Consider the following 12,289-nt stretch of genomic DNA (forward strand, 5'->3'; position numbering starts at 1 on the left):
AAAATTCAGTTACTGACTTCATTAAAGAGCTTGACCTACCTGGGTGGTTATATGGGGAAAGGTGTTGAGGCTAAGCAGAAACCTGTTTGTTTTTTCCCTCTGCCACTAACTGAGCAGTGATGCTGGAGATTTCATTTGGCAGACCACTGAGTCCAGAAATGGATGTCTGTCCAACCAGGGTCCTTCCTACAGTGTTTACGAGGGAAGTCAGCTTATCTAGTTCTAACACTCTTTTCCAGGGCTTATTTCCATTATGAAGGGCTCCATGTAGAAACTTGGAGAGACTGCCAGAGAATAGCGAGCCTCCAAGCCAAGTTTCAACGAATAGAGTTTTCTAGCCAAGTTAAAAAAATGGTACCAGCACATAGTATTCTGGGGGCTCTGAAATCTACCATCTGGGTAAAGGCTCAAGCTGTTTACCCTCTTCTAAGGCATATGGGCTCTGGTGTGGGCTCTCCAGGAATCCAGGGCCTGGGGAAATGGACAGACACCACTGTAGATGCACACTTCAGACCCAGTGTGAGGGTTTCCTGAAGGCTGATCCTTGGTTTCAGTGGATCCTTAAAGTGACACTTCCATCCAAGCTATGCAGGGCCAAGAGACCTTGCTCTTGAATAGTACCTTCTCCAAAGTCCCTGAACCTTTATCTTGCCTCCTACTTCCTCTGCCCTTTCCTTTCCTAGGACAGTGGTTAAGGATCCAATAGGAGAAATGTACGTGATAGCTTTTTGTCTCTCTAAAGCGATGGGTGTACCTGAGGACAGGTATGCCCATATCTACAGGGACTCCATACGCTCATCTTCCATTGCTGTGTCGTGCCAAGTTGCTTCAGTCATGTCTGAATCTTTGCAACCCCGTGGACCATAGCCCACCAGGGTCCTCTGTCCATTGGATTCTCCAGGCAAGAATACTGGACTGGGCTGCTGTGTCCTTCTCCACACCTTACCTTGGATGCTGTAATCCACAGCAAACTATATACTTTCTAGCATTATCTAGAGTCCCTTTCACGGAGAAGGCAATGGCACCCCACTCCAGTACTGTTGCTTGGAAAATCCCATGGATGGAGGAGCCTGGTAGGCTGTAGTCCATGGGGTCGCTAAGAGTCAGATACGACTGAGCGACTTCACTTTCACTTTTCACTTTCATGCATTGGAGAAGGAAATGGCAACCCGCTCCAGTGTTCTTGCCTGGAGAATCTCAGGGATGGGGGAGCCTGATGGGCTGCCGTCTATGGGGTCGCGCAGAGTTGGACACGACTGAAGTGACTTAGCAGCAGCAGCAGAGTCCCTTTCAAGGACAGCCAAGGGCTTGACTGGGAATGTCTCAGCTAGAAGAGATATGCTGGACCATGCAGGAGCCAAAAAAAAAAAAAAAAAAATGAAGGCAAAGGAAGGGAATCTGGATGTGATCTAGGATGTCAGTGATATATCTGAGTCACATTTCTTTGAGAGCTGGGCAAACTACTTTGTCTCTTGAACACTGCCTTGTACAGCTCTTTGCTGACTGTTGACTTTTGGTAAACAGTGCCAAAGCAGCTGAGAAGGACCCTGACATTCCCCTGTGAAATGGAGAAGTCCTGATGGGGTGGTGGGAAAGGAGGGACAGTGGAAAGATGACCTCTGAGAGGGATAGCAGAGACACCGCCCACCCAGTGCGTACCCACGGGTGCTTGTCAGACTCTTTAGCAGCTTCTCCAGCTGACTCAAGAGCAGGGCGTGGGCTGCGCTGGGCAAGCCTGGAAGAGCTGTGCGCTGTCAGTCACCATGCAGCCCATGGGGATGTTTTCATCTGTTTGCCTTGCCTCGGTGGGCCCAGCTGGGTGGGCTTTGCAGTGGGATTGGGCCCTGAAGCTGGGGGCACAATGTATAGGGGAATGGGTGTGGGAGAGAGCTGAATCGCAGAGGTTGGGGGCTCCCCCAGGCATGGGCAGGGAGCCTGGGGGAAGGGCATCGAATCCACGTGGCCCTGGAGCCTCTATTCTGCACCCAGAGGCTGGCCAGCCCCTTCTCAGGCACTGCTGGTGTTCGTTTTTGCCCTGAAGGGGCTGTACCCTCCCTGGAGCCCAGAGCTCAGATAGCTGCCCCCGACAGGACCCCAAAATGTCTCCATTGGTGATGGAGCAGGAAAGTGGGGTGGCTTTGCAGGTTCAACCCCATCGACAGGGGACTGTACACACAGCATGCAAGGCATGAAAGACACACATAAGCATTGCAGACCCACCAGGCTGAACGGCCTTGTCTACTTCCCATTCTCAGAGGCCTGGAGTGGGGAGTAGAGGCTCTCAGGGCAAGGAGCAGCGGCTGGACAGAACACCCAGGCCTCGGCCTTCCCTGATTCTGGAATGAGAGGAAGGCCTCTGGTCTTTTTTTTGGCCACACTCGGTCTTCGTTGCTGCACATGGACTTTTTCTAGTTGCTGCAAGTGAGGGCTACTCTCTAGTGTGGTGCTCAGGCTTCTCTTGTTGCAGAGCACGTGCTCTAGAGCGCATGGGCTTCTGTCATTGTGGCTCCCGGGCTGCAGAGCACAGGCTCAATAGTTGTGCACAAGCTTGGTTGCTCCTTAGCACGTGGGATCTTCCTGGATCAGGGGTGGAACCTGAATCTCCTGCATTGGCATGCGGATTCTTTCCCACTGAGCCAGCAGGGAAGCGTCCCCGCCTCTGCACCTTTTTTTGGTGCGCCTCAAAGCTTGTGGGATCTTAGGTCCCTGACACAAGGATTGAACTCACGCCCTTGGCAGTGAAAGTATGGAGTCCTAACCACTGGACCGCCAGGGAATTCCCAGGCCCCTGGTCTTGAAGACGAGGAGTGGGCTCCTTAAACAACTTCGAGGTGCCCGCACCTGGAGATAGAGGTGACAGGGCCTGAGGCTGAAGGAGGGCGATTGAAGCTCTTCGGGGCTGAGACCTGGGTCTTCCCACGGCCTCCACCCACCAGCCTACCTCTGCTGATGCCAAACCCACACTGTAGTCAGACTCCTGGTTATGTTTCCACAGAACTCTGGTCCCAGAGGCATTCACTGGATCGCTGGGACTGAGGTTCTGAGGAGGGGCCAGGAGATCATCTTACAGAAAAGTGAGGAAAGTCTGATCCACGCTGAGTGCCTACTTCTGGAGGGGGGTTCTTAGTCATTCCTCCAGCCCAGGGCAGCCCCGCCATGAGTTCCCAGGGGTGAAAGAAAAAGTTCTCAGCCCAGGGCTCCACCTTCCTTAAAAAAGGATGTGGTAGAGGAGGAACCCTCCTCGAGGAACCCAGCTTGCCCCTGAGGCCTGGAACCTTTACCAAACACCTCCTATCCTGGTGGCACAGTGGTAAAGAATCTGCCTGTAATGTAGGATCCCCAGGTTCAATCCCTGGGAAGGGAAGATCCCCTGGAGTAGGAAATGGCTCCAGTATTCTTGCCTGGGAAATCCCATGGACAGAGGAGCCTGGTGGGCCTCAGTCCATGGGATCCCAATAATCCAAGATGACTTAGCAACGAAACCTCCACCACCACCTCCCACCTTTAACAGCAAAAAGCTAAAACTCCAGCAGGTGGGGGTGTTACTACATTAAAAGGATTGATGAGAAAAAACATAGACCCCTCCTCAGGTCAGAATCAGAATTTGAAGGTTTTCCTTTGAAGAAGGCATTATAGCAAAGACTTCTCAGGACCCATTTTTTAAGTCAATATTGAATTATTTTTCAGAACAAGATCTTGTAATTATTGATCCTTGTTTTGGCCTGGAGTCATAGGGTTTTAGAGTCTTAGGATTTTAGAGTCATAGGGGTTAGATGGTGTTTCAAACCATCTTCTCTTCCACTCCAGACAGCTGGACAGAATTCCCACAGTCTCCCAGCTAGGTCATGGCCAAAGTGAGGCTAAATAGAATGCAGAGCTTCTGATTTCTGCTTGATGAGAGGTAAAGGTCTTTTGTTGTTGTTGTTTGTTTGTTTGAGGCAAGGCTGGTACCATGTTTGGCTTTTGAGAGTTTGGCCAAGAACAAAAAAGTTAGATTTGCACATCTTAAGACAGGAAGACATTTGTTTTACCCTCATCGATGGTCCATTTGCAAGAAAAATAAATAGTACTTTTGCAGCCAGGGAGTAAGTAAAGGATCTGTGTTGTTTAAGCCCCACAGTGTGGATTTCAAGCAGGATGTAAATTCAGATTGTTTAAAAATGTTTCCTCAATTAGGATTCACATGGGGAAAAGCATGCAGGAGGGGCCAGGGTGAATTCCAAGCCAGAGCTTAGCGATAGCTATCAGTAGCATCTCAGAAAAACTGAAAAATGGTTAACAGCTTGTGTGTGTTTTCAGTATGTAAGGAAGTAGGTTTCTGTGTGTTTGGCAGGGTGGGGAGCCAGTGGACACCCTGCTAAGTCACTTCAGTCGTGTCCAACTCTGTGCGACCCCATAGACGGCAGCCCACCAGGCTCCACTGTCCCTGGGATTCTCCAGGCAAGAACACTGGAGTGGGTTGCCATTTCCTTCTCCAATAGTGGACACCCTAGCATGCAGTATATAAGCTCAAAATAAGTTATCAGGATGGTGGTTTCTAGACAGTTCTTTTCCATCGCTGCTGAGATGTCTCTGTCTCTGCTTTAACCAATTCTCAATGTTTTGTTTTGTTTTGTTTTGTTTTCTGGCTATGCCTCACGGTATGTGGAATCTTAGTTCCCCGGCCAGGGTTTGAACCCATGCCTCTTGCCATGGAAACTCAGAGTCTTAACCACTGGACCGCCAGAGAATTCCCTCTATCTCTCTTTTAGGACCTGTGTGTGTGTGTGTGTGTGTGTGCATGCGCGCTCAGTCGCTTCAGTTGGATCTGACTCTTTAAGATGCTATGGACTGTAGCCCTCCAGGCTCCTCCATCCATGGGATCCTCCAGGCAAGAATACTGCAGTGCGTTGCCATGCCTTCCTCCAGGGGATCTTTCTGACCCAAGTCTCTTTTGTCTTCTGCCTTGCAAGTGGGTTCTTTACCACTATCACCACCTGGAAAGTCCCTCTTTCAGAATATAGGATGCAAAGACCATCCACTGGAGTCTATGAATTGCCTTCCATCTATCCCTGTCTCTGGAGATGCCAGGGAACCTGTCTGGGATAGTGTAGCGCCAGAAGCTAGCAGTCTTTCAGACCTGAGGGACTGAATTTGTTGCAATAATGCTTCTTTCAGACCAGACTTTTTATGTACACTTATATCTATTAGTCCAACTGTGTGCACATTTTATTCCTGGTGCAACTTTACTACCTCAGCAACAGCATGATTTGAAAGTAAACCACACTTCCAAGTTAAAGTAGGCACTCACTCAGGACTGCTAACCAACTAGCCCACATTTCACTTAACTCTCCAGTCCTATCCAGGAGGCATAAATCATGTGCCTGTTAGAGAGATAAGAAAGCTGAGGAAGAGGATAAGGAGCCCGCCCCGACCCAGCGGCATTCATCCGGGGCAGAGTCAAGACCCAGGACGGGTCTGGAGTCCACTAGCAGCCCATCTTGGATTCTGTTTGATTCTCGGATTCATTCTCTCTGGCCTTTGACCTGGGGGTCAGCATGGGGTCCTTGTGGGCCTCTCTCCTTAGTGGGTTTAATATGAAATTGCTAATTTCTTTCTTACCAATGCTCATTGTTTAAAATTTATTTTTATAATTGAAGTTTAGTTGATATAAAATGTCATATGTTATAGATGTACAATATAGTGATTCATAATGTTTAAACATTATACTCCATTTATAGTTATCACAAAATATTGGCTCTGTTCCCAAGCTGTACAAAGCATCCCTATGTCATACCTAATAGTTTGTACCTCTTTATCCCCTCCCCTTGTCTCGCCCCTCCCCTCTTCCCTCTCCCCACTGGCAACCACTTGTTTGTTCTCTGTGTCATTGAGACTGCTTCTCTTTTGTTATACTCACCAGTTGTATTTTTTACTTATTTTTTTAGTTTTTTAAAAAAGTTCTCGATGTGGCTCGTTTTTAAAGTCTTTACTGAATTTGTTGCAATAATGCTTCTGTTTTATGTTTTGGTGTTTTGGCCCCAAGGCATGTGGGTCTTAGCTTCCAACCAGGGATCAAATCTGCACCCGCTGCATTGGAAGGTGAAGTCTTAACCACTGGACAGCCAGGGAGATCCCTAGTTGTACTTTTTTAGAGTCTCAGTTACTTTTAAGAGACTTTTCCCCATCTCAGAGTTTGTTCTTTATTTCACCAAGCCCTCACTGTCTCACCTGCTTGGGGGCTTCTGGGATCGGCCACACTAAAGTCTTCATGCCTGGGATGGGGGCTCTGCCTCTGACAGCAACACTTCCCCCCTCACGGGCTTTTCCTGTTCTTCCTGACTGATTGTGTTCAGTTTCTGCCTTTGTTCATCCTTTCTCTTTATCCTCACATAGTGTCCCTGACAGAGGCAAACACCACAGAATGGTGGAGATGGAAAAGTGTTTTTTAAATGTTTCTTCCCTTCCCTTTATTTTTGGTGATTGAGAACACACGGAGATACAAAACTCACTCAGAAAAATTGTCTCTCGGCAAAGCAATGGTTTTTCCAGTAGTCATGTTCAGATGTGAGAGCTGGATCATAAAGAAGGTTGAGTGTCGAAGACCGGATACTTTCAAACTGTGGTGCTGGAAAAGACTGTTCAAGGGAACAGTCGGTCTCTTGAACAGCAAGTCTTGAGAGTCCCTTGAACAGCAAGGAGATCAAACCAGTCAATCCTAAAAGAAATCAACCCTGAATATTCATTGGAAGGACTGATGCTGAAGTTGAAACTCCAATACTTTAGCCACCTGATGCGGAGAGCTGACTCACTGGAAAAGATCCTGATGCTGGGAAAGATTGAGGGCAGAAGGAGAAGGGGAGACAGAGGATGAAATGGTTGGACATGAGTTTGAGCAAATTTTGGGAGATGGTGAAGGACAGGGAAGAGTGGGGTGCTGCAGTCCCCGGGGTCACAAAGAGTTGGACATGACTGAGCAACTGAACAAGAAATACCACTTCGGGTGCTGGCTGGAGCAGAGTAGGCGACACTTGAGAGAGAAATGAGCACAAGGACGGAAGATAAGGAGTGCTGGGAACCTGGTAAGAACTGAGCAGACACAGGCGAGGCCTGTCCTGAGGGTCAGTAACCCAGCACAGCACAGAGCCAGCTTGGAAGGGAGTCAAGAGGGCAAGGGATTCGTCTCACTTCTGTCACAGAGAAAAGGTAGACATGTGGAAGGACAGAAACGCTTAGGGAAGAGAATGTCGGTTATTCACTTACTTAGCGAACATTTGCTGGGCCTTCGCTGGAGACCGGGCCCTGGCTGAGGGCCCCATGAGGAAGGCCTGTCCTCACCTTGAGGAGCTCAGAGGCCGGCAGTTGAGAGGGACACGCAACATTCCTCAGAGAGCATGGTGGGGCCTGTAGGAGACGAACGTACAAAGGGGATCACTGGATGATGTGTCTCTGATCCAAGTCTTGAAGACCAAGTTGGTGTCCATCTGGGGCCTGGAGAAGGTGAAAGAATTCCAGGTAGAGAACCTCACGTAAAACAGCAGAGCACTGTCTGATTAACCCAAAACGTTCGGTGCAGCAACCTTGGCAGGAATCGAAAACTGAGGCCAGGAAGGCATCTGGGGATCCGTGGACGGGAGGTCAGGCTTGGTCTCTGGGCAGCCAGGATGAGCGGCAAGCAGCGTGTGAAGTGGCAGCAGTGGGAGGTGAACAGCCAGGTGGAGGCCCAGCTAGAGGCAGGACCCAGGCCGGGACATGAGCCCCAGCCGTCCACAGTGGCCCTCGGCACCTCAGCCGGAGCTGGCGCCCGGCAGGCTGGCTGTGCCCCCGACGAAAGGTCCACTTTGGGCCCAGGCTTCCCTGCTGCCTCTGCTCTGCTCTCACTGAGCTACTTCCCTTAGAGAAAATCCTGTTTTTCAGAATCCCCGATTTCCTGAGAAGGAGAGGGGACAGGCGGGCTGCAGAGCAGCAATCCTGAGATCTGAGCGCCCTTCTGACCCAGCCATGTGGCCTTGAGGTCACCCTCTGAACCTCTCCAACCGCAAGTTCCTCTTTTCTCCTCTGCTCTGTGCACGATCTGGCCCTGTCGGCATTCCGCTTTGCCAAGAGCCTGTATTAAGCTTTCCGAAAACAAATCCAGTGACTTTTCCTGAAAGCTTCCAGCGACCCCTTCCAGGAGAACTTCAGATTGCTCCATGCAGAAAGCCGGTCAGTTCCGATGAATCTGAGCCGCCCTTGGTTTGATGGCTTTGAATAGATCCAAGAAGCCTAGGAAAAACACGAAGCTGGGCTCCTTTAAGAAGCCAGGGGGTGAAGTGGGGGAGTGTGGTGGGAATAGGGGGGCTGCCTGAGAGCCTCTGATGTTCCCAGCCGAGAAAACAGAGGGAAGAGCTGAAGCTTGGGCCCTGGGGCAACGCAGCCCCCTTGGAGAATCTGAGATCTCACAGAGAATCAGGATGCTGGGAGGTCACTAACAGGCCCACTAGGATTTGTGTTCTGGGTTTCCCAGGTGGCGCAGTGGTAAGGAATCCATTTGCCAGTGGAGGAGATACCTGGGTCACGAAGATCCCCTGCAGAAGGAAATGACAACTCTCTCCAGTGTTCTTGCCTGGAGAATCCCATGGACAGAGGAGCCTGTCAGCTATGGTCCATGGGGTCACACAACAGTTGGAGATGACGTAGCCGCTGAGCACACAGTATCTGTGTTTATTGCATGAACCATATTCAGCTGACACCCATCCTCCTGGGGGCCTGGAGGACCACAGCATCCCCCTGTCCTTGGCAAACAGCTGGTGGTTTCTGGGATCTGCCCTGAAGAAAACTTTTAGTAATACAAACCTCAGACCGAAGGTGAGTGAGGCATTTTCTACAAAAACAGTGCCTTGGAACCACTGAAGAATTGAAGTTTTAGTCTTTGATGTGGGTTTTGTTTGAAGAAAGCTTTAAGTTGAGACATACATTAAAACCAGGAATGGTTAACGTGTTTATTGAGAAAGCAACTCAACCAAGTCAGGAATTGTTCGTAATCCCCGTGACCCTGTACTCAGTCATTTTAGGTTGGGTGGTAAAGATGCTGGAGGCAATAGCTTAAGCCAGGGAGGTCCCACCACTGTTGTCTTTTTGATGTAACTGGATCGGAGTTAGCTGCCACTGCGTTCGTTTCACGGCTGCACTTCCCCTCGTGTCCTTTGACCATGGAAAACTGCCTCAGGGATGTACTTGGAACCAATTGTTCAGATGGGCTTATTTCCCCTGGTGCTGAATTTCAGCCGCTCTTCCAAAGAGTGCTGCTGTGGAATTCTGAGGGAACAAAGAGGTAGGCAGAGCCTGTGGACACATCCCAGGAGGTCCTGTGGATGCTGTGGTCGGGGAAGGATGGCTGGTTGATTCACTGACTTAGAGGCTGGGCGAGTCCCTTGCCCCAGTGCCTCTGTTCCCACCAGGATCCTGGGGGCTTATATGGCGAAGCGAAGGGAAGCGAAGCGAAGTCGCTCAGTTGTGTCCGACTCTTTGCGACCCCATGAATCACAGCACGCCAGGCCTCCCTGTCCATCACCAACTCCCGGAATTCATTCAAACTCACGTCCATCGAGTCGGTGATGCCATCCAGCCATCTCATCCTCTGTCATCCCCTTTTTTTCCTGCCCCCAATCCCTCCCAGCATCAGAGTCTTATTCCAATGAGTCAACTCTTCGCATGAGGTGGCCACAGTACTGGAGTTTCAGCTTTAGCATCATTCCTTCCAAAGAAATCCCAGGGCTGATCTCCTTCAGAATGGACTGGTTGGATCTCCTTGCAGTCCAAGGGACTCTAAAGAGTCTTCTCCAACACCACAGTTCAAAAGCATCAATTCTTCAGCGCTCAGCTTTCTTTATAGTCCAACTCTCACATCCATACATGACCACTGGAAAAACCATAGCCTTGACTAGACAGACCTTTGTTGGCAAAGTACTGTCTCTGCTTTTGAATATGCTATCTAGGTTGGTCATAACTTTCCTTCCAAGGAGTAAGCGTCTTTTAATTTCATGGCTGCAGTCACCATCTGCAGTGATTTTGGAGCCCAGAAAAATAAAGTCTGACACTGTTTCCACTGTTTCCCCATCTATTTCCCATGAAGTGATGGGACCAGATGCCATGATCTTCATTTTCTGAATGTTGAGCTTTAAGCCAACTTTTTCACTCTCCTCTTTCACTTTCATCAAGAGGCTTTTGAGTTCCTCTTCACTTTCTGCCATAAGGGTGGTGTCATCTGCATATCTGAGGTTATTGATATTTCTCCCGGCAATCTTGATTCCAGCTTGTGCTTCTTCCAGCCCAGCATTTCTCATATGTTAGAAGAACTCTTTACGGTGTATGCCATTGTCCCATTTAACAGATAGGGAAACTGTTCTGAGAGGTTAAATTACTTGCCTAAGGTAGAGCTAGAAAGTGGTGGACCCAGTGCACAGGCAGGATTCAATGATTTAGAGGGACTTCCCTGGTGGTCTAGTGGTTAAGACTCGATGCTCCCAATGCAGGGGGCATGAGTTTGATCCCTGGTCAAAGAACTAAGATTCTGCATGGTGCAGCGAAAACCAAACAAAACAAAAAAGAAAAAAGAGAGCAAGAGAGAAATGAAGATTTTGGGGACTTCCTAGGTGGCCTAGTGGTCAAGACCGTGAGCTTCCAATGCAGGGGGAACGTGGGTTTGTTCCTGATTGGGGAACTGAGATCCCACTTGCTGCACACCCAAAAATAAAAGAAAACTAAAAACAAAGAGCAAGGATTTAGAATACACAGATGGGGAAGCAAGCATTCCAGCCAAGCGTCTCAGACCTTGAACTTGAAAGAGAGCAGAATGGAGAGAGGAAACAGGGAAGGGTGGGGACAGTATGAACGAAGCCAGAGGGTGTGGAAGAGCCTTTTTAGGAAAGGCCAACAGTCTTTTTTCTTTTCTTTTCTTTTTTTTTTTAAATTAGACTATTTATTTTGTATTTGGGTATAGCCAGTTAACAGACAGTGTTGTGATGGTTTCTGATGAACAGCAAAAGGATTCGGCTGATACATACACATGTATCATGTATATGTGTACATGTATCTGTTCTCCCCCCAAGGGCTTCCCTGGTGGCTCAGAGGTAAACAATCTGCCTGCAGTGCAGGAGCTGCAGGAGACCTGGGTTCAATCCCTGAGTCAGGAAGTTCCCCTGGAAAAGGGAATGGCAACCCACTCCAGTATTCTTGCCTGGAGAATCCCATGAATGGAGGAGCCTGGCTACAGTCCATGGGGTCGCAGAGTCGGACTTGATGGAAATGACTTAGCATAAGCACATTCTCCGTCAGACTCCTCTCCCATCCAGGCTGGAAAGGCCAGTAGCATTGGTCATGAACCCTGCAGGTAAGGCAATGGTCCGTGAAGGGTTTAGAGGAATGCCGTGTGAACATCAGCGCCTCCTCACTGTTACCTATGTAACAGAGTAGGGTTTTGGGATCATGGCCTTTCTCCTGGCTCTACAGCTTTTCTTGCTAGTTCTAAAGGCCTGTTGACCCTCTCTGACCCCTCACTGCCCTTTGAGAAGCCCAGGAACAAATGCAAAGCAAAGGACTCCGCTCTCTGCCCAAGCCGCCCGGTAAATTCCTACAAATCCAGTTCCCAGCAGAGCTTCTGTTAGCAACATCCTCCCGCAGTGATGGGAGTGAACCCCTGCTTCAGGACTGGGCAGGGAAAGCACTTCATTTATTATTTGATCAGACACATTTTTATTGAATACCTGCTAGGAGCCAGCCAGCCATGACTAACATTGTTGTTCTTGTTCAGGCGTGCAGCCGAATCTGAGTCTTTGCGACCCCATGGACTATAGCCCGCCAGGCTCCCCTGTCCATGGGATTTCCCAGACAAGAATACTGGAGTGGGTTGCTATTTCCTTCTTCAGGGGATCTTCTCGACTCAGGGATTGAACCTGCATCTCCTGCATTGTAGGTGGATTCTTTGACTGCTGAGCCACTGCTGAAGCCCCACAGGGCATTAGAGAAACAAAATCAGCCAAGACAAACTCCTGGTTTCTAAAGATATGCAGTAGAGTTGAGGGGGCCAATGGGTGAGTCAACAGTTAAGAAAAAATAATCCAGCATAAAAAGGACAGTGATAATTGGGAGGTACTTCTGCTATTCTTTCTGCCCAGTAAGTAAACCCCTCCCTCAATCAAAGACACAGTACAGTGACCTGTGGGACTGCTGGACTGGAGACCACGTGTGGTCACTTTATCACATGACCTTGAGGAAGTCACTTTCCTTCAGAGTCTCAGTTTCCTCATCTGTATAATGGGTATCATACCCA

The 12,289-nt window shown here is 49.2% G+C and overlaps 1 protein-coding gene across 1 annotated transcript in view; it reads left to right on the top strand.

Moving 5' to 3' along the window:
* The window catches only part of SCARA5 (scavenger receptor class A member 5), a 134,575-nt gene that overhangs the window by 97,933 nt on the left and 24,353 nt on the right, over positions 1 to 12,289 (top strand). The window lies entirely within an intron of this gene.

The sequence above is a fragment of the Bos indicus x Bos taurus genome, chromosome 8 (assembly GCF_003369695.1).
Source record: "Bos indicus x Bos taurus breed Angus x Brahman F1 hybrid chromosome 8, Bos_hybrid_MaternalHap_v2.0, whole genome shotgun sequence".
NCBI lineage: Eukaryota > Metazoa > Chordata > Mammalia > Artiodactyla > Bovidae > Bos > Bos indicus x Bos taurus.